This window comes from Taeniopygia guttata, chromosome 1 (assembly GCF_048771995.1).
Source record: "Taeniopygia guttata chromosome 1, bTaeGut7.mat, whole genome shotgun sequence".
In the NCBI taxonomy this organism is placed as follows: domain Eukaryota; kingdom Metazoa; phylum Chordata; class Aves; order Passeriformes; family Estrildidae; genus Taeniopygia; species Taeniopygia guttata.
Genome location: NC_133024.1, coordinates 45,886,595 through 45,914,438, shown reverse-complemented (window position 1 = coordinate 45,914,438; position 27,844 = coordinate 45,886,595).

The following is a 27,844-nucleotide window of genomic DNA, read 5'->3' as shown; positions in this document are numbered from 1 at the left end:
ATTTTGACATTAAATAAGGTATGTTTCAGTATTCCTAGATATTGTTGGATCCAAGAAAAACAAAATCAGTACCAACTGAAATGAAGGCACATGACAAAAATTGGGGTTAAGCCTGGGTTTTTTTAAAGGAAAACAGAAATGAAGCGTATGCTGTTTTCATGGATAAAGAAAAGATATGGAAGGGTAAGAGTAAAAGGAATAGTGTAGTAACATCACTGCTATTATGTACTTTGGTCATAGTAAAGAAACTATTTTGTTCAAATAAACAGTATTTACTACAAATTATTTCTTATAAAAAGCCAACAAGCATGAACATAACCTCTACATATTATCCAGAGTTCACTTGAGATCATGTAATAGGATTTATCAGAACTTACGTCATAGTTTCTGTTATATTTGGAATATAATTTTCTATTTTTTTGGCAAACTCATGTGAGTTTTCTGGCTGTAATTCAGAAATTAGCCTTTTCTGGTTGAGTCAGATTGAAGTCTTCAACTTTTGTGGAAATCTCCAGAATGAGGAGAGAAAATGGACTCTAAAACTATATTAAACATTGCACCCATTCTTGTTGGAAACATCACATTAGAAAGAATGCTCACTTTTTTCAAACACAAATATTCAAGCTTCTTTCTTTGAATTACAAACAATGCCTTCTAGAGCACACCAATTTTCCCCCTAGCTGTCCAAGCATTTGCCAAGTATTGCCTATTCAGATTTCTAAAGCCAGTGGTTTCATGAAATGGCATCTCTAGAAGTGTTGATAGCATGGATGTTTGTGTTGCTATTGTGACTCACAGACCATAGTTTCTGTTGTGTGAACAGATTAAAATATGAATGACAAATGAGAAAAATACTGGGATTTTTTTTTTTTTGTCTATCATGCTATATATGTCATGCTTTGATAGGACTAAGCAATGAAGTTCAGTGATCAAATTTGGTGATTTGATAGAGCATTGTGATCTGGATGAATGGGCACAGATGAGGGTTACTAAGTACTGAACTTTAGTAATAGTTTTGTCATATTTTCTTCTAAAATCTTGATCGGTAACCTCCACTGTTCAGCCCTAGGAAGAAAACATTTTGAACAAACTGAAGGTGTCATACTCCAGTTTGCATGATATAATATTGATCAGAGCATTTTAGTTTTAATTGAAAAATTAAACTAGCTTTGTGTAGGTGCTTTGGCCGAAGCTTCAGTTTTGTTTTTTTTTTTACTTCCAAGGCACAGCCAATCTGGGTGAATTTTACTAAATTAAATATGACAGGATTTCAACTCCTTATTTCAGTGAATGACTAAGGACAAGATACAGCGTGTCTAGTCTAAAAATTGGTTCAGGTGCCTTGGAGGTGAAAGATGAATGTTTAAATCCTCTTAGTCTGAACAAGGAGTTAGACATACATTTCCCATCTGTGATGTGTGTGCTGTAAATGCCACACTGTTGTGCAAAACTGTAAGTGATGGGAATGTAATATTTTGTAATAAAGTAGGTGACTTCTACTTTGTGCTAAAATGAAAGTTGCCTCTACATGTATTATTTACAGCCCTTTAGTTTAGGCTGTGGTCAGAAGCAGTGCTCAGGTGGTATGTAGGAAGGACATTTGTAATTCAGAACAGCACTTTTCTCACTTTTAGATTCCTGGAAGGTTTTCATTGCTGTGCCTCTGAAGAATTAATAATTTTATGCACAATGGAGAAAATAGTTTAACACAACTTTGAATAATTATATTATCTTTTTAATACCTGTAGCTCTTTCATTTGTCATCTTTGTCCCTCTGGTTTTGAATTTAATCATTACAGTGTAGCTTTTTTTTCTAAGCAGTACCACAAAAGCAGAGTCTGCTAATATCTCCCTTGTTTTCATAGTTATGGGAATGTAGCCTGCCAAGTTTTCCTTTCAGGTTAATATACTATTGTGGGGACTACCATGTGATTTCTTGTAGTAATTATTTTTCCTTGCTTTCTTATTCTATATCTGTAGTTATCCATCAGAACCATACAGCTATCAACACTCACAACCCAGAAGTGGAAATGAGCCTGTCACTGTTTGTTCCACATTTATGTACCAATGTAACAGCCTAGAAAATTTGGTTTTATTTTGAGTGTGTTCCAACATTACACACTTATATGCCATGACCAGTGCCTCATATCTAATAACCCCACTTTTTTTCTCTCTTGTTTTTATCTTGGCATTCATTTTCAGTCTTTACATGTTTGCAGTTATTATTGTAACTACGTGTTTTTGGGTAGCAATAGAAAAGTTCTAGGTACTTTCCAAACATTAACAAAAAAAAAAAAAAAGCTCAGTTTCTTGGCTATTGTAATCATGTCCTTGCAGGTCTATCTCAATGCACCCTCTATGTGAAATATACCCACAAGTACGTGGCTTGTTTGATTTATAGCTGCTTGTGTTTTTCTAAGTGACTTGACTGTTGAAGAACTCCAATGACTGCTCTGTTTGTGTACTTTAGCTCAAGCTGGCTCAAGCACTTAGGACACTGCACACTGGAACAACTTATTCATGAGGTTTGGTTTTGCTTTATGTTCATCTGTTCTTAGTTCCCTTTGTTCCACTTTTTTTTTTTTTTTTTTTTTTTGTCCTTCATTTGGTAATTCTGAACACCGTGTCTGTTCTGTTGTTCTAGCCTTTTGGTAGTTTCACCTTGTAGATTTTCAGTGATTGAATAATGGTGTCATTTCAAAACAAACCAGAAAGATATTTGTATGCTTCACTCACTCTTCTGGATTTTTCTTATTGTTCTCATTTGATGTCATTGTTGTGTTGTGATGGAGGCTTGGCTGCAACTGTAATCATTAAAATAATAATAATAATTAAAAAAAAAAAAAAAAAAGGCAGTGATGCCAGGCCAAGCACAGTCTTTTTTTTTTCTAAAAATAGCTATTCTTGAGCTCTGAGACATAGACATAAATATGTATTCTACAAATAATTTCTAGTTTCTTACACAAAGTAAGAGCTTATTGCTTCTCTATGTGGTTGCTTTACGAGACTTCTCCATATTTTGAGCTTTATAAGGCTGCATTCACTCTTCTGTTGTGTGCTTTGTTGCAGGCTGAAGTCCTAACCTACCAATTACCCAGATTGTCCTTTGATTAGAATTTGCTCTTGCTCCTACCAAGACTGCGAGCACAGCTTTGCTTTTCAAGGAAACTGGGATGTGGGGATTGTTTATCTGTAGGCTGCAGCCTTGCAGGATCTGTAGCATTTCTTCTGCAGAAAGAAAAGCACAAAGGAAAGGGCTCCTTGCTAATCAATGCTACAACTACTTACAGCAGACAAGCAGACAACTTGAACAGCAATTAAGCATGGGCCATGACTACTGAAACCATATAAGAAGAGCTTTGGAATGTCACTGTTAAATTTTTCTTAAAGGAAAATAACTGAATGTATTTTGCAGCAGAGAAATGTATATATTTGTAGGTGAGAAGCATTCAAGGAGACTCTGTTAATACTGAAAGGGCTTATAATAGAATCAAGCATTTTTGTTGTATTTGGGGACTTTAGGAAAGGGAGGAGACAACCCTCAAAATTGTGTCCTTATTATCTTACAGAGTGGAAAGCTATTCATCAAGTTGGAACTGGTCACCAAGGCTTTGTCTAAATGTTAAGTCAAAGACAGCTGTGGGTTGGTCTAGTGAGTGTAGATGCTCAGGACTAGCTGTCTTGGAAGAAGATATATTATGTAGGAAGCTGCTTTGTGTAGTCCAAAACAGATGTAGGAGCAAGGTTGTAATGAATTGATGAGGACAACAATGGGTCCAGTGTTTGAGGCTTATTTCTGGCCCGTCTGTATTTACCAGTAAAGACAAATCCTTAGGAGTCTGGCTGCATTCCTCACATCTCTAGCTGGACTTAGTTTTGTCATATGGAAGACAGGTTCCAAGAAGATAATCTGCGTTGAGTGCACACAAGGTTCAGCCATTTTTACAAATTCATTAGCAAAATTGCTCAGTTCAGTTTTGCTTTACTGCTCTATTGCAGAATTCCTTTCTGACTTAGGAGAAAGTAGCTTCTGTGAAAATATCTTGCCCACCAGTAAAATGAAAACTGCATTACTTCTATATCAGGGTTATGAGGTGATGCCATGCTTTGGGTACAGGGATTCTACAAATTCTTTAGGTATGTGGATGCAGAGACTCCCACAGCAGGGAGATTTCCATAGCTGATTCAGAGTATCTCTGCAGTTTACTGTCAGGTCTACTTCCAAGTTCAGAGCCAAATTTGTTATTAGAAACAAGATTTAGGCAATAAGGAGATGACCTCGCTGAAAGACATGAAGATGTACATCATGTACAAACCTTTCTCTTTATTTCAGAATGAAGGAAACATTTGTGGTGTTCAAATACACTCCTTTTCCTACTTACCTGCCAGGGATATATTGCCATCTTACTTTGTTTTTAAATTTCACTTATAAATCATTGTAAAACAAGATAGAACCAGCAGATAGCACAAAGTGTAATAAAATTCTTCAGAACTTGATTAAAAAATGAAAGGAAGAATTTATGCCAAAGAAAGCTGGAAACTCCATTTCAACATTTACATACTAGGAAAGGAATGATATTTGTTTTTCTCTCTACTCTTACCATAGAGTCTACTTTTTCCTATGTCTATAAAGAGTGCTCAATATTGATGTAATTGGAACTGAGGAAGATCTTAGCAAGCCAATAAACAGAAGTGCCTAAAGATTGCCTTGCATATGGCAACCTGCATTCCTGGTGTTGACTGCTCTGCTGCAGGGGCTGCTGCTGCTGTCATAGTGCTGGTATTGACAGGCCTGTTAGGCAGGCTGGCTTTGATCTAGCTTTTATGTTCCTTTACCATTACACAAGCCGACTTTATAGGACCAATTAAAATTGCAGTCTTCACTTCTTATCTCCATAGGGTAGACCAGTGATGGAGCAAACTGAAGTTAAGCATTTTCATTTATATTGGGTTTTTGAATTCTTGTTTGATGTCTTAAACTTGAGTTTATAAGATGCAATTTGCTTTGACCCTGCTTCTCATATATATAGTAAATATTTTAAGACCAAAGATTAAAAAGGTATTAGCTGGAGATATGTCATTTTACTTAAAGTTCTTTTTCCAACATTGATTACAAATGTAGTTTAATTGGTCAAATGTCAATAAAATTATATAATTTGTTTAAAAATGCTTATGTTATTTTGCTAAGATGGAGTTTTGAAAATATGATATTTAGAGAAAACCAAAGTGAAAATAAGATCAGAGGCAATTTCATAAGAGTCTTTAAGACATAAAAGTAATTATCTTGACATTCTTCCTCTGCCAGAATTATGTAGCTCCTGAATGTGCAATAAGCTGTGTCAGATTAATTATCTAGTGGTGGTTGATATTATTTTTATGTTAATTTTTCAAAATATCATTTCACTGTGGCTGTTGCTCCATCAAGCAAAGGCTAGTGCTCGTACAAATAAAGTATCCAAACTGATTCCTATTTTGGTGGGCAGCAAAATTGCAGGTGGATTTTAGCTGCTCATGCCTCAGCACTTCTTCTCTTCTTGAGTATGAGTATCAGCCCTGATGAAACTTTCACTGACCCTGGTGAAAGGAGTCTTGGTTTCTAATTAGAGGCTTAAAGTACAAATATAATAATCTATCTAGGCTAACTGATGTTATCAAAGCTTTGTAAAAATTCAAGCTAGAAGACATATCTTAGGAAACTGACATTCATTGGCTGCATGCGTCAAGTATGTGGTCAAGCGCAAACAGTTTCTTCTATGAAAAGACTTCCTTGATTAGAATGTAGTGTGGGAGCAACAGTCTGAAAACCAGAAAAATGAATTTTACAAATAAGATGGCTTCTTGTGATCCATGGTGACCAAACATACTGATGACCATTTGGTTTTCCTTTATATGTTTGTACTCCCTTTCTCAGTATTAATAACTTTTCTATAAAAACAAAACCATAACCAATTTAGATGCCATGCCACAGTTCAAAGAATTCAATTTTTAAAATTGGACAAAGAAACACATTTTTATTGTAAATGCCAGTGTGATGCAGCATCAGTGTACGTGCCTGTTGGGTGACACCACACTAAGGACTAGCCTCACCTGGCTTTAACCATCTCAGTGTCTTTGATTCTGGAGCAAATGAATCCTGGAGGAGGGACTCCATTCATGGGATTCCACTGAATGAAGAGTTTGAGTCAAAGATGCTGTGACCTATTTCCTCACCTACTTTTAGAAAAACCTAAGATTTGATCAATAAATTGTCCCACCATGAGTGATTCCCAGAACTCTGGCTGCACGCAGTTTGATTTATATTCCAATAATAAAGTACAAGACTAACAGAGACTCAAGGCATAGTTTTCAGTAGGAATGTATCAATGTGTAACTAACACCACCATTTATCTCACTACAAAGTTTTCTGCTACAGTATTAATATAGCAAAAAGTCATTCGTAGGCTGTTTTCATGTGTATTATATATTGTGTACAGTATTATCTGGAAGTAGGAGGAAAAAAATCACTCTATAGTTTGGTAGAATAGCAAGGATAAGATTAATCATCTCTAATAATACTGCTGTTTAGATAACAAGAACTTCTTCTTCCAAGATTGTGAAATACTTGTAAAGCTCATCAGCTAAGAAAATTTCTTCAGATGCTTCCACACTATTTGTATTCTGGTCGTAGGAAAAGAATTAATTTTCTTTGTCACTGGAAACTTTCTGGAGAGTTTAAGGTGATCTTGAAATCATTGGCTCTTTGAGAGAGATCAAGATGTTAGAGAATTTGTCTGCAAGTCAAAAATGTTATGACTTTCTTTGCTCAATTTTTAAAAAATTTATTCAAGAGTTCAATTAAATTTTTAAAAAGCACAAAGCAATTGTGCTTACAAAACACAAGAACATGCACATTGTGAAAGAAAATAATTAGCATATTTTTATATGCCTAGGTATAGTTTTTAATGAGTGCCATACATAGGGAATAAGAAGGCATCAGGATAGCAGTGGTTTATCAGTGCACATCACAACCACAGGTTCTATTAGGTTCACAAAACAAAATTTTATTCCTGTATTGAAATCCTGAAGTGAAGCTCCACTATCAGTTCAATGTTGCTAATTCAAAGTTAGTAAATACCTAATAAGCAAACTGTGCTACCCACTAACTTCATTTTTGCTCTTCTATAGATTTTCCTCAGATACAAGTAAAAACTTTTTTCTCTTAGTTTTTAATTTGAATATAAAGGTTGAACTTATTCTCAAACCCAACAAACAAACTTTCACTGACTGCCAGCTGTTCTTGAAGAGTTAGGAGCCAAAGGGAACAATAAAATCAGCCAGTGCCCAGACCGATGGAGCAGCAAGGTGGGCAGGACAGATTTCAGCTCCAACTAAGTCCAGATCATGAAGCAGCATCACAGTAATGAGACAAATCTGAGGTCAAGGAGAAAGGCTGGATTTTTTTTCCATATGTTCACCAGTCATGGTCACTGTCATCATCACAATTAGTGCTGCATTTCTTAATGCCAGTGCCTCATTAGGTAGAAGGACCAGACCCTACGCTCTTTGCTTTAAAATTATGGGATGAATTAAAAACATAGAAAGAATCTGTGGAAATCAGGGATTATTCTGCCCATTTTCAGAACTGTGAAGTGGAAGTATGATCATGGGAATTTTCTGTTGTTGTCCTTGGAGTCAGAGCTTTGGGAGACAGACAATGTTCAATTTTTTGCTGTAATTACCTTCCCTAGAGTAGAAACCTTGCCATCCTCGCAGTAAAGAATTTCTTCCTAATATCTAATTTAACCCCATCCTCTCTCAATTTAAAGCCATTACCTCCTAATCTATTGCTATGTGCTCCCTCTATAGTCCTTCTCTGGTTTTCTCATAGGCTTCTTTCAGGTACTGGAAGGCTGCAATGAGATTTCCATGAAACCTTCTCTTCTTCAGCCTGAAAACTCCAACTCTTTCAGCCTGTCTTCACAGAAGACAGGTGTTTGCGTGCTCTGGACATCTTTGATCTTCCTGTTCTGGACTCACTCCAGCAGGTCCATATTCTTCTTATGCTGGAGGACCCAGAGTTGGATGCAGTACTCCAGGTGACATCTCACAAGACTGGAACAGAGGGACAAAACCACCTTCCTTGACCTGTTGGCCATGCCTCTTTGGATGCAGCTCAAGATAAGTTTACTTTCTGGGCCACAAATGCACATTGCCAGTTCATAACAAACTTCTTGTTCCTGAGCCCCTGCACTTGGCCTCATTGAACTTCATGAGATTTGCATGAGTTTCCTACTCAAGACTGTCAAGGTCCTTCAGGGTGTTGGGAGGTGTTCCCTCCAGCTGTCATTTGCAGACTTGCTGAGGGTCCACTCAATACTGCTGTGCCTGTCACCAGCAAAAGTGCCTAAAGCAGTGTGCTGTGCACTTCACATATAGATGGAAAGGGGTGGGGAGAAAAAAAACCAAACAAACAACTACTTGGTCAATCCATAAGGCAAAACACATTGAAAATTAAGTGCTAGAAACAGTACATCCATTCTGAAAGAAAATAGTAGCCTATTTAATTCTTGAATAGACTATAAAGTGATAGTTTGTCAAAGCCATATAAAGCCTTTTATAAAGTTTTTTTAGCCTATTTCTACATCTACCTGGCCTATTTCTATATCTAATTAAACCTATCTCATATAGTATAAAGTTTGCATCCATCTTTGATAGTACTTAATCTTTGGATTTGGTAAGAATTGAATCAGATAGAAAAGGGGACACTTTTTAAGATGCAAACACAATTAATTTAGGACACTTGAACATAACTGAATGTTTTATTCTATATATGCTTTGAAGCAAATAAATGTTTTTATTCTGCAATGATCTCAAAGAATGCTCATATAGCATTACTATTAAGACTTGCAATAATACATTTTAACTGCAGAAAAGAATCTTTCTAGAACTTATTTCACTGATATATCTCAAATTTCTTAGATTAGCTTTTAACAATGGCATAATATTGGCTTATTAGAAGGGAAGAGGCTAGCAAATAAACATTCTTCACATGCTCTCCTGGTTTAAAAGCACTAAATGTTTTCTTTCCAGTTAAGACAGCAAATGTATTGGGCATTTAATTGGGCCCTTAATTCTAATTCTTGGGCAGCTACAAAATGTTTTCTAAAGTCAGTCTATTCTATCTGATTTTTTTTTTTTTGTGCGAGGTAAGTAAGCGTCCTCAGCACAGCTTTATGTAATTACAGGCTGTAAAGCAAGCACTTTGCATGTCAACCAAATTTGCAACAGACTTCAAGGAAGTCAGGAGACAGCATGCAAAAGAATTTCATAAAACTCAACTGACTTCAACTGAAATCAATGGGAGGCTTTCCTTTGAATTCAATGGGAGTTGAAAGAGATGCAGAAGGGGCACTTTATGAGGAGACAAAACTAGTTAATTTAGGATTTTTGTACATAATTAAAGAAATACTCCATGAATCACATATATGAATGCCAACTTGTTGTACCATGTATTTTATGATTAACAATGGTTGAATAGTATCCAAATGAAAATTCTGGCTACTTCTGGCTATCTGGATTAAATGCAATGAAACAATGTGCCAGATGCTTGCAATACCATGTGTATGCCAAGGATGATCTTTCTATATAATATACAGTTATTTTGCATAGGATGAGTTTGGAGAGGTGGGATTCATTAAAGGGCATCTACAATCATTTAGCCTGTATAAGCTCATTTAGAGTGTATAGTCATACACACATTTATCTTAAAATAGTGTCAGTGTCACATGTTCAGCAAAAAACCCTGACACTTATTGTAAGGACCTATGAACATTACTTCATGAATTGCCTAAACTTGCACAATAGCTCATCCATATCCATAATACTTGAAGACACACTCTGAGCAGAGCCATACTTCCCTCTGTCCCACAAATATTCAGAAACAGATGCGCAAACCCATGTAATGTTGTGTAGTCCTACACAATTCACAAAAACAGACATATTTTTACTCAGTGCTTTAGTCAAATTATTTTCCTCTTCCATGTGTATGGTTATAGAATACTCCAGTGACTCACTGTGGCAGTGATAAAATTTGTAAATTACATGCAGACATATTTCAGTTATTTTATTTTAAGCATCCACCAAAGATATTGTTTCTAGGCTGTGGCTGGCTTAGCCATACTGCCACTGTTTTTACCTGCTGTATCATGTTAAATTCAAAGTCTTACTCTTAAATAAAAGTGTCTCACAGTCTTGTCTCCCTAATTTTCTTTATCTCTCTTAGTGTCTGGACATAGATTTTTTTTCTTCCGTTGGATTCATCACTAAAACTCCCTGTGTTAGGTACAATTGCAAGGAAGCAATATTTTTGACCTATATTTTTCACCTGCTGCTCCTGGTAGTTGAAAGTGCTCTCAATCGCCTGCAAAGCCGCAGTCATCTTTCTTCAAATTTATATTTTAAACTTTCTTATTCTGATTACTTAAAAAAAATAGATAAAGAACAGAAACAAGCCTCTGGGAGAATATGGCTGCCTGGATGCAAAGGCTTTGTTCTGGAAATACACACAAAATCCAGCTACTTTTTATTTTCTGGGCAGCTTAAAGTCTATTGGGTTAATTTGCATACTGAAGTTTGAGGTCCATATTTTTACTTCCTCCCTGGGCATCGCAGACCAACCTTAATGGCAAGTGTCAGTCAACAAATATTAATGTCAGAAGAAAGGAGACCTCAAAAATAGAAAACAAAGAACAGATTTGTTCTGATGGATTTGATGGGATATCTTCAGAAGTTGCATTTTGGTCCCAGCTGGTCATATTCCTTCTATTGCTAATCTCAGTGATCACATTTGCCATGGTACAGCAAGAGACATAATTATTTATAATCGCTGATAAAATAAGAGCTATAATTACTTATCCTTTTATAGCGACAAAATGAACCATTTAGTCAGTGCTTAAAAACATCCAGAAAATAACAAAACCCTTAAGAATTTTATTTTCAAGCTAAATTCAGGATGATATCAGAATTTAATACCCTATCTTCAGTCTAACAAGGGATGGTTTTGCAGCTACCTCAACATTTGCAGGGTTGTATGACTCATGAGCAAATTGCTTTCATGCTTGGGTTGCATTTACATAAGTCAGTGTGTGAATTTTACATGCAGATCTACAAGATGGGACAGAATTAGGTGTGGGCATATTTATATAAGGGATTTGAATATGGCCATGAAGAACGGAAAGCAGAATATCTGCACTGGCACATTTGATACTTCAGGCAGAAATTGCTCACAATCATACTGATGAAACTTTAAAGAGACTAAATTCTTACAAGGCATTAAATAGGATTTTGTCAGAGAGTCTGTGGTAGAAGTTGAAAGCCAGTGACATCCCAAATCCTTAACTAAATATGGATTGATGCCATGTGTTAATCCTTCACTTACAGCATATGATGTGGACCTCATCCCAAAGATGGCAAACAGCCATATTAGTCTCTCCAGAGAAGAATAATATGCCACTGAGTGTTAGAGTGTAAAGGGAGACTACATGAATACAGTTAAAATGGAAATAAAACTGCACATTTTGCAGCGTCTCCTACTAATGCAACACGTGTGCAACACAGCATATTTATGTAACTCACAGAAGGGAGGTGGCTCTTAGTTCCACACTGAAAATTCATTGCTTAAGAGGTAAAGGGTGAACACAGAACTTTGGCAATTAAGAAAATATTGCTTAAAGGATAGGAAGATGATGAAGTACCTAAGCTAATAGAATTTAGGAAGAAAGGAGATTGGGAAAGTAAGGAAATTGAGCACATCAAGCAGAACTTTCCCATGGTGAACCTGTGCTGGTTGTGAACAATGCCTGCATAGACTTTCAGGTGTTATTCCAGAACTCACAGAATAATATTCTTCATTATTCTGCCAAGCACTGAATGGAGATTGGCAGGCCTGTCACCCCATTTGCCCTTATTGAGGACTGGGACATTTGCCAGCTTTTAATCACCTAGGACCACTTAGATCCCTTACATTCTTGAAAAACCCATTGAGAGAAGTTTCACAGTGACATCTGCCAGATCTTTGAGTACCCTGGGATGAATCTAACCTGGCCTTATAGACTTACAGGGAACCAGCTGGAGCAGCCAATCCAACCCAAGTTTGGACCTTGGTTGGGAGTTTCTCATTCTTGTAGTCGTGGCTGTCCAGCTCAGGGCTTGGGGAGCCCCAGAGCTCATCGTCAGTGTTGCCAAGGCAAGGCAAGCATTAAACATCACTGCCTCGACTTCGTCCCTATTTGAGATGTGGTCACGCTAATCATGTAATGGGCCTATGTTATTTCCTAACTGCATTTTGCTATCAGTGTACTTTGAATTTGATATTTTAATTGTCCTCCACAGCCCAAACTGATCAGTCGCACCAAAACTGCAGCAACATGAAACCAAGAAAACTTTCTGGATCAGAGTCAAGTCCCTTTTTAGCACTACAACATACAGCATCTTTTCATTGGGTTAATGTATCCCTTATAGTCCAAACGTTCCTGCTGTTAAGGACGCAGTACAGCATACTCAGGCTTTCTAGACTTTAATTTAAAATTAATATTTCTCAATCAACATACTAACACATAGGCGTGAAAAATACTTCTTTAGTAGAATAATGATATGCTGATAAACTTCAGTCAGAGGAAGTCTGAAATAAATCTCAGTGCCTATTCTATCTGCATATTTTCTCTAAAAATCATTGCTTGAAGGGAGAAATTGCTCTTGCCTGGACTTCTGAAAATAAAAAGGGATAGTAGTGCTTTTAAAAGGAGTGTTAAGGTAGTCTTGTATGAAAATCACCCAAGAGCATGTGCAAGTGTGTTTCTCCATCCATGTGTATGCCAATGCATGTGACAGAAAGAGAGAAGGGGCAGAAAAAGAGAAGGGGTAGAGGATGAGATCTTCAAAAAGGGCATGAGCTAACATCTGATTGCTGAGAGAGGAAGTAATGAATTCTGAAAGCTGTGGAGTTTTTTTTAGCTTTGCTAGCTGGAAGAATGCTGAGGTAGTTTTATCTGGGACTCTGCATGTGAATATCAGAATCTGCAATGATGTTTTAGACTGGTCTTAATGGATAGCTGAGTTTTACAATATCCATTAATAGTTTATGATATACAAAATTAGACTAGAAGAAGAAAGCCTTGTTAATGTACTAGCTTGGTTTGAAAAGAGACACAAACGATAGAAATCCGACTAAATTGATTTATCGCATCTCAGTAGAATTTGGACAGCATAGCCCAGCCCTGTTGAGGATTGGGTTTCTGGTTGGTAAATGTGTTTGCTTCCGACTCTTTAAGTACTAGGATAGTCCTCTTCCTCTTTTTCTGCATTACAGCAATCATATCAGGTATGGATTTGCCATTATTTGTAAACCATGAGGAGGTATAGCTTAGAGCAGAAGTCTGGTGCATTGAAATTTTAGACAGACTTAAAGCAAGTGTGTTAGTGTAATAAAACATTTCTCATGAACTTGTGAACCTGTAGCTCTTACAGATTTGTCTCTCATGGTTTACTGTATAAATGGTATGTATACTTTCCTTACTAAGTATCTGTCAAAATGATGCATATCTTTCACATAAAATATATCTCCAGATGCATCCAAATATAAGACATGTCCAAGAAAGCAAGGAGTATGCTAAAAGGAGAAAATTTATCTACTTAATTTAAATAGCATTTCTGAGTGCCCTCTCTCCCTCTTTTTAATGAAAGAAAACAGTGTTGTTTAGTCAAAGGCCTCTGTCATCAATGAAATTCATATAAGTTCACAAGCATTTGAGCAGAAAGTTTTTCTGGTCATTCTGATCAGATTGACACAAAGCGACTGTGACATACCATCATGGAGTTTTCAGTGTGGTTATGCTCATTTTTGATAGTAGAAAAACTATTTCAGAAAGCTAAAAAAAATTCAAATAAATGATGACTTCTCTTTAATGCAGCTTCCAGGCTTTAACTTAGGTTCCCAAATGACATGAACACTACTGTAGAGTAATGAGAGAAAAGAAATTTTTAATGAACACTGTAAAAGACCTCAGTTAAGCAAAATGCTGAATCAGTTTTTAAGTATCATTAAAGTAGACAGGATCTAAATATAAACTTAAGTGGTTTGCTAAGGAGATAACTTCTGATTTGGGCTATTAACCATGGCATTGTTCTTAAATAATAATATTGTGACATTATTTGAACTCATTATCCTGAACAAAGAGCCTAAGTTTTTGATAGTTTTTAACTTCTGTTAAAGGAGTGTTCATTTTTTTAGTTTTAAAATTTTCTTCCATGGGGTTAATATTATCTTGATAGATTATGACATTCTAACAGATTGAAAAAAAATCTTCAAAATTCCTTAAAAAGATTTTAAGAAAACAGTAATCTTCATCTTTCTGTTGGTCCAAAACCTCAAAAGTAGCAGTCTTATTTCAAAGATAGCTTGGCTTTATAGGAAGGACATGACAACAGTGACCATATATTTCTAAAAACATTTTAGAATGTCCTAAAGATATTTTGAAATGCCTCAAACTCATTGCATAAAAGAAATACTTGGTGGAGAAAAATTTCTATTTTGTAGAATGCTGTGCCTAACTCATTCTTGAGTGATGTGACCATCTGAATCTTATTCTGTCTTTGTCTTCAATATTTGCTCCTTCCAAATGTAATGTCCTTTGGTCCCTGTTTCTGACCTGTCTCCTTCCTATCTCCTCCTTCAGAAGACAAATGTCATTGTCCAAATCAGCAGTTTTGGTGACATATCCTTATCTCACAGGACAGGCTGGGTTTGCAGCCTAAGCACTATAAGCCTAATGCGTCTTTGGGATGTTAAAATGCCCCAGATGTCATGTGCCTAGAATGTGTTGGACTTGAGGGTGTGCCGGTCAACCTTGCATGAGAAGTGCAATATTCTTCCAGATGTTAAGTGTCTTGTTCTATGCTGATACTCCCATTGGATGATCAGTAATCTGGAAATGTGGAAAAATTACTGAATTCTATGTTTTTGCTTTGAAGAAGAAAAGATATCTTACTACAGACATAGGATGCTACATCATGATGTGAGGAGAACATAGAGTAGGCTAGGGCTTCCTACACCAACTCCTTACCACTCTTTTTGATTCAATCTCATACCATTAGTAATTTCTGTCCTTAGAGTGAGAAAAGAATGATGATGAGAGAGAAACAAGCATATTTTGATTTTACCTATGTCATTGTTTTGTTTATGTTTTTATAAAACAAGTATATGGCAGCTACTAGTACATAAGTATCAATGTTTTCTTTCACTATGCAAAGATTTGAAAAAAATATTTCCACAGAAACATGTCTTGCTTACTGTGACAGAGTTTACCCTGTTTTGACAGGTAGACAAAATGTGTCATTCCTGAAGGATGCGTGAATTTCTTACAGTTGTTATTCAGTTTCAACTCTTTGCGTGCTAACTGAAATATACTGAAGTATACTGTCTCACTATGTACTTGCAAACAAAGCCTGTGAGAATGGCTAAGTCCTGCCTTTTAACAGCACAATTTAATAAGCAGATAAAATTATCTTTATATTTTAAAATGTGCTAAATCAGTTAATATAGTATTTCTTTGTATCATGTATAAGAGTGATAAAATGAATAATTCACCCTCTACTTTTGCTATTTTTGAGTTTGATCAAAACAAGTTTGATCAACTCTTGTTTTATATAGGTAATATTTCAGAAAAAAAAAAAGAGAAGGAAGAATAAAAGAAAAAGAAAAAAAAAACAACAAGAAAAAATACAAAGAAAACCAAAAAGGAAAACAAAGAAAAAAACATTCCTCCTCTCTGACAGTCTGTCATAAGTGGTCTAAACAGAAGAATGATCCTCTTGCAGGACCAATTTAAGTAGGAGTTGAGCTAGAGTCACTGTTCCTCCTTGTTCTCAAGTTTCTGATAGTTTATTCCCCCTTCACTAGGTGACAGAAGAATTGGATGGCACCTGCCTTAGGTACTTTCACTGTTGTTATCTCTGTAGTCAGAGACTGTTGTATTTACACATGCTTAAGGGCATACCTTTCAAAGCTGTCTAATCTTTTCTACAGTGCATGGCCGAATTTCTTCCTGACCATATCTGCAGTTTAAAATTACAGGAGCTGTAGGTATATCTACCTATACATTATTTTAGGCACATCTTATCTTTTAAAGGACTATTGATAAATCCCAAACTAATTAAATGCCATGTCAGCTTCCCCTAATATTACATGAGATGAGTAGGAAGGAACCCGAGATAATTTCTAGCTTGTGGTAGAGAAATATTAAGAGATTCAGCACACTGTTCACTGCCAGGAAAGCTGTCTCAACTATCACTTGCATTTTCAGTCTGTCAGATAAATGTTAACACTCTCTGCTACAAGAATGGAGAGCCCTGAATAGAAAGCTGAGTGCTAAGACTCTACCATGGCACTTCTTCAGGCAGGAGGTGGAGAGTCAAGATGCCAGGCATTGTCTTGCAGTATGAGCTTCTATTCCTGTGGATGCAGTACTTAACCGTTAAACAGATCTGACATTCTAAAGTACAAAATCCTGCAGCAGTGGCTGCAGAACAACTTTACTGGTGTGTCTTAGGTCTTAAGAGTAATACGAATCCTCAAGGAATTATTTCTTTAATATTTAGGCATGTGTAGCTGACTTTCACATGAGGAATACTTAGAAAGGGGGAAAGTATCCATCTGTCCACATCTAGGGACAATAATTTAGCTCTGAGGCACAGCAGATAACAAAGAAGTATCCTAGGGCTGAGATTCAGCTGCAGGTGGTAGTCAGTTAATTGTGTCCAGATGTTGAAGAACAAAATTTCCAACTTCAATTACAATCAGTACAATCTTGAGAACTTGACAGTGGAGTCTCAAGTACTATAGAGCTGATCATGTGTTTATTTGAAACTTTTATTCTGAATCCTCCACAGATTTCTTTGCAAATACTAACTGAGGTATAAGCTGGTTGTTTAACACAGGCAAAGTGATGTTTGAGATATCATAAGATACCAGAGATGTACTTATCAGACTTACAGATGAGGCACTTCATGTATGAGCATTTCTGAGTTGCATCAAACTTCATGTTTGACATGAGATAGTCTATGTCATTGCTAATGCTGCAGACTGATATATCTATTAATTCTTATTTTTAATGTAACAGGATGAGTGAGAATACTGGCTGAGAGATGGGCAGCAGATCCAGCTCACAGGCCAGGGATGATGGCTGCAAAGAGCTCTGAATGCTATAACCAGCTGCAGAACTGGGTCTGTGAATACTTGCTGCAATTTCTTCTGGAAAAGGATTGCTGTCATGGGACATCCCTAGAAGCAGATCTTATTTTTCAAAAAGTTTTGGCATTAATAGCTTTGTAACACGTAATCCACATCTTAATGCTAAATGACTATGGACTGCATGTACATGCAATAATAGTCATTATTATTTGGTGATAATATCCTGTCAGCCAGAAAGGACAATTTTGTTTATAAATAGACAAAATTGCAAGTATTCTCTGTAGTGCCTGTAGTGTAGGTAATATGTAATTGTACATGTGTTGATCCAAGAATATTGGAAGGTTTGGGAGTAAAGACAATGTATTTTATTAAACTAGACTTGCTTTCCTTAAATAGATAAATAACCTTTCCAGAGGCAGAAGCTGCTACAGGAATGTAAGAATTTCCATTTGCCCTAAGCTTTTAAGGTCACAAGAAAAACAAGAGCTCAGAGATAGCCCATCCACTGGAAGGCCTCAGTTCTAAACAATGCGCAGGGACATTCCTGATATTCACAAGTCAACTGAATGCAGTTTGGACCTCAGAGTTTTCTCCTTTTAGTGAAACAGAGTCAGAAAACTTATTGGTTGGAGCCAGAGCGAGATGTGCTCCAGTATGCATAGGAAGTTGTCTTTTTATTCTCTGTGTATGTGTGTTAGTGCTTGTCCTGAATGACTGCAAGGATTGTCTCTTGTTCTTTCAAAGACAAGTCATTCATTAGGACTCTTTACCTTTACTAAAAGACATGTTTTCAACTTCGGCATGGCCACTAGCCAGAAAAGCAATTTCCTCCTTTTTTTTTTTTTTTTCTTCTTCTTCAAAAAAAAAAAAAAAAAGATATTGTAAACCATCAGCCTGTATCAGGAAGAAGGATTTAAGTTTTAAAGGTGAAATAACGTTTGCTCCTTTTACATGATAAATGAAAGAAATAGGATACACTAAGGAAAGAGAGATGACATAGCAATTAAGAATACCAGGAGAGGGTGGTACACAAGTCTATCCTCATGTTATCTCAAAGTAAATTAGCATGAGAGGTTAAAGAAGCCAGACTTCTTTTACTACATAAATTACTCAGCTTTCAGTACAGATTTTACAAGAGCACATATTACTTACCTGAACAACTGATAGTGTGGTATTTATCACACGCTGTCTCCATTTGTAAGGTCATAAATTCCCTTGCTGTGGTTGCCTGTAACTTGTTTTAGTGCTAAGTGTAGCAGTAAAGTGCTGGAAGAAAATCTATAGATTCAGCTTATAATACCTGGCTCTGTTTCATCCTATCTTGAAGGAAGTGAGAGATAAGGCTGAGGTTGCCTAAAATGAGCAGATATAGGAATAATTGCTACTTAGTGTCTTAACTGTCATTTATATATTGATTCCTGGCACTTTAATGGATGAAGAAAGAAAGGTTTTTCTTCCTACATTAAACCAAGGTATTTCAGCTAGGTATCTCCCCTAAAACTTCTTGTCCCTTGTAAGTTAAACACATAAATCAATACAAATATATATTTTCAAATGGTAAATTTACATATATTAAGATACATTGTATTTACAACATATAATTTATATTAAAGTAAATAATAGCAATAATGAAAAAAATTACTGTACTGTTTTTACATGTGTCCTGGTGAGGGTAAAATTCTGGTTTGACAGTTTGTTAATTTCAAACAAGAATGAGGCTTTTAAGTTGTAAACTCTTAAGGTAGAAACTTATCTTTGCTTTCTTATATATGAAACTAGCCTCAGTGTCTGCTTATACCCCAAAATATGTCATGATTATTTCCTGTATATCTTAATCTGTCTCTTATCTATGTGGTTTTTTGTTTTGCTGAGTTTGTCTCACAAGTTATGGTATATTAATTCTTAGTGCTTTATGGTGAGTTGTTTATTATACTGGCTTACTTTTGCAAGATTATGCTACCTCAAAACCAGTGGAATATGCCATTTACTGCAGACCTAGAGCATACTTTTGACTGCGAGGACTTCAAGTTCAACAAAATTGTGTTTTATTTACAAATATCTCAGTTGGTCTTCTAAGGCATCATGAGATATCTGGAAATAATCTGCTATGGATACCTTAATGAGGCAGAATCAGATTGAGGTATTATTGGAAAGCAAGTTGTACTGTTCTGTGATTTGCATTTCCCTAACAGGTATGACATCTGCTTGATGACTCCTGGAGCATGGTTAATAATGCTGTTGGCAGGGTTTGTTCTTTTCCGCGTTTTGCAGATGTTACATCCAGTGGTGCGCAGTTTTATGCCTCTCCTGAGGCATTCATTAAAAATCTGTGGTGTTGTATATTATGTGCTACAGGACGAAGATGAAGATGACTTTCTCAGGTCTTTCTCAGCACTATGACGGCTGTTCTTTGTGACAACAGGCATATCACTTAGGAGGCCTTCCAGACTACATATATCCTGTTGAACAGAAAAAAAGATTATTTTACTGATAGTCATGTACTACTGCTAAAATGTATTCAAATTTAAAAGAAGGGTTTCTGTTTAATTACAATACATATTTACTAAACAAACCACAATACTTATCAAAATGGAGCAGTTTATGCGTTAAGTAGGCTGATGCCATAATCATCCTGTTTTGCAATCATGAATACAGAGCAGAACTAATCCTGTATCTCAGAGATTGAGGGTTAGGCAAATTATTTCCTCAGAGCTGCAGAAAGATGTGTCAAAATCAAGATTCAAAAGCAGAAATGTTTTGAATAAGATTTATGAAACTGCTAGTTTATACAAAACCTACATCTTAATTATTTATTGCCTCACTCAGGTATCTGATGACATTTGGGATGAAATAGGGTACATGGGACATGCTCACATGCCTAGGAGATATCACACAAGACCAGGGAAGTACCCAAACCCTTCTGATTCAGGACCTGAAAGGCAACATGATATTCTAAGATATATTAGAATGCGTAACTATGCTCAGGCAGCTGAATCAGGTCTTTACACTTCCTTTTTACTCTTTGATTTTATTTAAATTTAGATAGGTGATTACTCAGTTTACTTGCTGGCAGAAGACAGAGAAATACCTTAAAACAACTTCAGTCACATGACTAATTGCTAAGGTGTCAGTAGACCTGAAATTTTTTGATTTATTTGGAGTCCCGAGAAGAAAATCCAAGAACCTGTTACCAGGTTAATACCTGTTACTTAATACCCTATCTCAGCAAACAGCTGCCAGAGAGCACAGATGCACAGAGAGCACAGATGAGCTCTGGATGGGCCCTGGTCCCCTGATGATGGATCCTACTCTTCTCTTTCTCATGAAATGCATGCTTCTCATTTTTTTTTCATGGTCACTATCTTGCTTTAGGAAGGGTATTCTCCAGTTTAGTGCTGTCACTAAAAATCACATGCCACTCTTCCTCCCCCCTCCAACTGGAGGCAAAAATGACAAAGATCATGGGTTGAGATAAGAACAATTTACTGGAAATGTAATGAGATAGGAAAATTAACAAAAACAGCAACCAGCAATAAAAATTAATAATAAAAAGTATAAGAAAATAAATGTTTCACACAGAAAAACTCTGTTACAGTAGACAATACCAGACAGCTCCCTAATCACATTTTCTTGACCAAACAGAGCCTGTGCTCCCTGGAAGATACTCCCCTTCCCCTGCACCTGTCAATGAGGTGAAGTGGTACAGAAACCTCCATGTCCCAGATGTGCCCCTTCCTGGCTACTGCAAAAATTAACCCTCTCCTGGCTAGAACCAGCACAGTCACACAGGGGCAGGGAAAGCAGGATTTGATGTGCACTTGACTCCTGCAACCAATATGAAGCTGGGATTTGATTTCCATAAGCATCCCAGGCTATCAGCAGAATATCCTGCCTGGATTTTGAGACAAAGATACAGCTACAATTAGCAGAAACCAGACTTTACATAGACTGTGACAATCTTTGAGCTAAGCTAACACAATTTTTACCTGCTGTGATTTCCACAATGTCTTCAAAAGTTGAGGAAGGTACTAGGGACTTACTTTAAAAGAAAGAAAGGGTAAAAAATTTTAAATTTCCAGGATGTTGAGATTACAGCTTTGTAATACCCACATTTTGAGTCTATAGTGAAGAAGGCTGCTGTTTTCAGTTTTACAATGTAAGGTAAAAACATAACACAAGAGTACTCACACTGGGTCAAATTAAGGATTTATCCTGCTGTTAGTTTTGAGAGACATTAGACACCTTGGCAAGAACATGACAAGCAATCAAGTGAATGTATTCTGCACTATATTATCTGTCTAAAGCAATCTAGGGTGTCCCAGATGACTGTCATTTATAATATGAAATAATCCTTCCAAAGGAAAACCACACGGAGGTGGACAGAGGTGTTTTCTATTTTTTAATAGTCCTTGATAGATTCCTTGCCACATCTCTTTTCTCAGCTAATTTTTGAATCATGTGAGAAAGAGATATTTGAAAAATCACTTCCTCTTTGTTCTGAACCTGAATTTTGCAGTCCTCACGTCCCTCAGAAGTGCTCTTCAGAGCACTTATAGCACTATCAATGAAAGAAATTTCAGGGTAATCATTAACAAGTTGTTAGCCTAAACTTGTTTTAAATAGGGAACTGAAAAGTCTCTGTGTAGAAATAGCAGTTGGTGTCTTACTGAGCCTGAGCTTTAGATAGCAACAGAGAAATGAAAGGTTCTTTATTCTGTTCTCACTGCCAGTCTCCTTCTGACAGGATGCAGGATTTAAATATTCAGCAAAGTGATTTCCACTGATATGAAAAAACTCTTAAAGGTGAAAGCCCAGCTGGAGAGTTGCACCTTTTACAGAAGTCTAACACTGTGTTATTACTAGCATCCTGAAAATAATTTGTGACAATAAGGAAAGAAATAGGGCCATCAATCAGGCTGCTACTCTTGCAAGTTCTTCCTTGCTTGCAGTGGTCCACATTTAATTCAGTGTAAATTAATAAAATAAATTTCTGGGATAATTTGCTGTGTCTTTAGTCCACGTGCACACATGCTGCATTTTTTTCCATAAAAATATTTTTTTTCCACAGAGAAGACTTATGGCTTAAAAGTAAGTGCAAACAGAAAGGAATGTTAATAGTAATAAGCTTGTGCCAGATTTCATGATCAGCTCTGGTAAAAAAGGAGTTCAGCCGTTTTGAATAATGGAATCTGTTTGTTCCTACTCACTGTTTCATAGATTCTGATGGAAAACTCAAGAACTAGGTAGAGAAAATGCATTTGATTATTTCATTAAAAATGGAATACATTTTATAGGAGTACTATTTCAAAAGAGTAATGTTAAAAAAACCTAATACCTAGATAAACCTCAGGTTGAATAATTCTCTATTTTTATTTTGGATCCTGTGTGTTAGCTTTCTTAGCTGATTCTTGGATCTTCTTGCTTAGGAATTTCAACCAAGCAAGTTTCTAAGTATGTTTTGCCAATGATGCCAATTAGACCCAATAGTAGAAAAAATGGCATAGTTACAAGTCTTCTAAATTGTGCTTTTTTTCTGTATGATTGAAGTAAGGCCTAATATCTAGAATTAAACCAAGAGATCCAACTGAAAACTTGTCTATTGACATAGTAAGTGAAATTTCCTCTTTCTACAGACGTTGTTCTTCCAGAAAAATATATATCAAAATGCACTAAATATATTAATGTGTTGTTTTGACTTTTTAGGAAAAGGAAGTCCTACAGCCAATTTTTTCATTTTTTCCTTGATCTTTTTTTTTTTTTTATTTTTTTTTTTTAATTTTATCATATTTATAAAAAGCAGAGAGGACAACCAGCAATATAAAGCTGTTTCTAGAAAGCAGGAATGGCTTGGTATTCCCTGAAGGGAGAACCTTCACTCCAGGGAATGGGATGCCTCCTAGAGCCCACCAAAGAGCACAGGTGTATCCTGCTGCAGGGAGACCCTCAGGGCAGAAGATCTCACGGGATTTTCTGGTCTTTGCTCAAACATGCCCTGTAGGAGCCTTCAGCTCTGTCCACTCTATGAATATGTATAATTTCAAAGGCCACCTAAAATAATGCTCCAGCCTTTCAAATTTCCCCCCCCCCCCCCCCCCCCAGGGAGGATGCATTTCCAAGAGAGTGATTTTGTGCCACTTGTAGTCAGACTTTCATAGGAGCAGCACCTGGCATTTTGCAGTTTTAAACTCAGCTGCTAAGTGGTTAGGTCCATAAAAAATCTTAACCTGAAAGCAGGAAGTGATTTATTCAGGAAATTTTAATTGAGACATAAAAAAAAAAAATACTTTTAATGAAGAACATCAGAAGCGTGGCATTTTCAAAACTCTTTGTAAGGAAGGAAGGAAAGATATAGGAAAGAAATCATCAGTGTTTCCCTCTTCAGCCTTCAGTGTATCACAAGTATTGTTTTTTTTCCTTGCTGTATTGAGAACCTTCCTTTCTGCTGGATTGTGTCTCAGGATTAGTCACTTTTACATTCCTGCTTTCTACATTTATTTTACCAATTTGGCTGGAGTATGACAGATCTTATCATGTTTGGCAGGGCTTGTTTTGATGATGAATGGCTCTGCAAGTCTTTGCTTGCAAAGTATGACAGTCCACGTGCATACTCTTAACTCTCACTCCATTTATTAGTTTAGTTGTATGTGTTTTCATATAATTCTGTGTATTTTAATTGAGATGTAGATATCTAAAAACACATTGGATGGAGGTCTGGAAAACAGTGCACAGTGCTATGAAATGACATTGAATTTCGAAGTGATAGCAGATATAAACTTTTAAAAAACTTTTTATTTTCCAGGCAAGATCTTATTTGTGAAAATAAACAGTACTATTGTAGATACAAGGCTTAAATTATGTTCATTTGAAAATTTTACAGTTGTTTTCATTTGGCCACTTTCATGATCTTCTATTAGTAATTTATAAATAGTCATGAGAAAAGATTGCGCAAGTTAGAATATCTGGAAAATGTTTATTCTTTTATATGTATACCTAAGCCACGGAAATAGTTTTACTTAAACAAAATAATTCACTATTTGTTATTTTATGTTTTAGAAATCTGACATCTTCTCAGGGAACAGATACCATATTACATGATGTAGGCAGCTTAAAGACACAAAGCAAATGTTTTGTAAATGCATAATCTAAAGTTTATAAATTATTTATGTATACAACCTAATGTTTAGAGTCCTTGCTCATATTTTAGTGACTGCACCACCATCTCATTGCCTTAAATAGAATTTCTTACAGATCTAAGCACTTGTCAGCCTGAACTGTCAATTCCAAGCAGTCCTTGATAGTGGGAAGAGGAGTCGTAAAATACAATTTTCTTATTGACTACAAATTAAACTGAACTGTTGCATAAATAATTGATTTTTATTGGCTTATTCAACATTATATTTGTGTGGTGAATAAGCTCTTCTGATCCAGGATTTTGAGAAAATATAGACTGAAGTAGAAAATACTTAAATACCAGAAAAAGGTGGTGTAGTTTCTTCACTCACTGTTTTGATCTTGGCTTGTTACAGGGATCAGTCTGAAATGAAGACAGGCTCTCCATCAAACTCATATAATAACCTTTTAAAGTAACATCCTCACTGTCAGAACTGAAAGGATATCATCTTAATCTATCTGGTTAATTTTTAAAACACATTTTGCAAAATCTGAAACAAGTGAATATCAAGTGGAAGTTCTGTGCTTATGAGTCCAGTTATTCATGGATGATTCATGTAATTACATATTGATTTGGTATAATTATCTGTGCCATCAGCATAGATAACCACATTATTAGTTCCTCAAACAGCTTCCAATAATGTGTGAGAAGAGCAGTTACATTATCATGTGGGATTTGAGCCACCTGGGGAGGGAGCCTTGAGATCTCCTGAAGAAACCAGTGCACTACTCCAGGAATACCTGGCCAGGTTGGAAGGAGTTTTGACCAGCCTGGTCTAGTGAGAAGTGTGCCTGCCATGGCACGGGGATTGGATAAAGAATTTTACCTTTCAAATCAACTGATTCTATGACTTTGTGATTTCCTGGAAGTTGCAGAAAAAAAAGACTACAAAGAGTAAGACTGACTGAAGTTACTTAATGTTATGTTAAATCTCATTAGAATGGAAAATAGTGAATTAAATCACTCAACTAGGAACAAATATTTTCTTAACATAACTAATAAGAATTGGATTCATATTTTATATTTAGCCAAAGAATGACCTAGTCATGAAAATACATGGCTCTTTTGAAAGCTATTTTCCTGAACTTGAAAGAAACTGCTGACATAATGAAGGAAAAAGTTCCTATTAATGGGTTGTTTGGGAGAGACCAACAGATAAAATAAAATAAAAAAAAATCTGCTGCACTGCAGACTTTAACTAAGAATACAACGACTGGATAGAGAAAGCTAAAGCCATAAAATTTCTGAAAAAATACATACTTCATTTCAATTAGGAAATTAGAGGAATTATTTAAATTCTTAGAAATAACCCTAGCTAAGATATAGATTCCATATGAGACAAAAGCTGTCTTAGCTATTCAGAAAAGGCAAGGATATTTAATAAGAAGCCATTTGAAGTAATAGAATACATTCAGATATATTCAGTTAAGCAATTCTGTATTTGAAGGAGAATTAGTTAATATATTGCAACGTTAATAAAGTACTTTGTGTTTCATCAGTAGCTGTAAAAGAGATTAAATGACAAAATAAAGAATGAAACAATTTTGGACCCAGTAGATTTTATGACTTGTAACCAACAGTATTAAAGGCATTGGCAGATGAGGTTTTTGAGACCTTTGTGTTGATTTTAAACAAGGCATACAACATGGGGTACTTTCCAGATTGATGAAAAAAAGCTAATGTTTTTCTAATATTTTATGAGAAATATTATATGAGAAGCATTTTATGAGAAGTATTTTATAAGAAAGTTTATGACCCACATATCTTTATACTAATTCTGAGCAAGAGGCTCACAAATGAAGCATCCACAAAATATTTAGTGGTAATTAAATCTTACCAACCTACTTCAGGGATTTTCAATAAATATATAGGCCTACTTTTCAGGCTGATTATTATGACAGAAATTTAGCCTTGTACTGTATTTGACTTTATTTCATATGACATCTTAAAAATTGCAATATAGAAAATTCAGGAGAGACAGTCTTGTATCCTTACTTCAAGCAGGATCTTGAAAAATTAGGAAAAAATTGAGATATTTCAAAATGGACCTGCAGACCTCTTTTCACAGTTGTCATGAAAACATAATGGCTACTACCACAAAATCCAAGTCTTTTCATTACAAAAATCAAGACAATTTTCTTATACACACTTATACTCCATGCAGTCTCACTCTAGCTCTTTTTGGATACAAGCACTTGATGTTGCTTTTCTTTCATGCAAGCAGAGTTAGCCCAGCTTGTGAGGGAAGGTGATTTCTAAATGTTGCTAGGCAGGCATGTGCTAGAATTCACAGATGAAGAGGCCACTGTCTTAGTTCATGAAAAAGACAAATGAAAGAAATAAAAATATATAAATTCATCCAATCCATTCCCATGTGCCACCTTGAACAATAAGAAGTGTGCAGGTCTATAGCATCTTGGAAATTTGGGAACCAAGCCTGGTTTTGAGTTGCAGTTTTTCTGCCATCCATGCTGCCCACACACTGGTCTCACTCACACTCCAGTTTGCAGAAAGTCATCTGTCTCTCTGACTCTCTCAGGAAATTTCAGGATTTGTGGGGCTGGAGACAGGAAAGGGGAGCAAGGTTCAAAATATATGCAGCTGACCCAAGCCTCATGGTTGTGCAAACTTAATATTGAGCTCAGTATATCCATCAGTATAGTCATCAAAGCAATGGGCAAATATTCATATTCTTTCATATTCATTCTTCACTATTCCAGATCTTATATTCGTCTTTTTTTCTCCTGACTGAACTGAGAAGTTGAAATCCCTTTTAAGTAACAGCTGCCCTGTTTAGCCCAGCTGGCTCTGTTACAATAGGGATATTTGGAGAAAACTGGTAAGGGGCTAGCAGCCTTGAACTGATGTAAACTGGGTCTGCAAAGATGGAACTCGGTTTCTGTGCAGAGCTGTAGGTTTATCTCTATCCACATCTCTCTCAGGGATGAGTCCTTTGCTTTGGAAAGACAAGTAAAGCAGGTGGGACTTCAGCAAACTATATCTCCTCCCTGGGATCCTCATGGGGGTACAAAATTGAACTGACAAAAAGAAGGCAAAAGAGATGTTTTTTCAGAATGCTGATTATTACACAATGAAGAAGTCTATGGGAGCCCAGGGGAAGAGCTGCATTTAATCATGTCAGCACAAGGGTCTATGGTCGTGCAACATATACTACAAAAGTTGGCTGGCCTTTCTTTGCACCTTCAGCTTCAGCCTCCCATCCAATCCCCCTCTCACTCTTCTGTTATCCAGCAGAATCTGGAAAGAAATCATTAAACCACATAGCTGTTCCAATAGCAGCTGCTTGCAAGGCGGCCTTGGGAGTCCATGTCAATGCCTGTGCTGTGCAGGGCTGCTCAGGGCTCTCATGTGTGTTCCTGGCAGCTCACAGCTCTCACAGCCCCAGCACAAAGTTGTGTGCAGGCTCTGAAAATGAGTGGAAGGAAGTG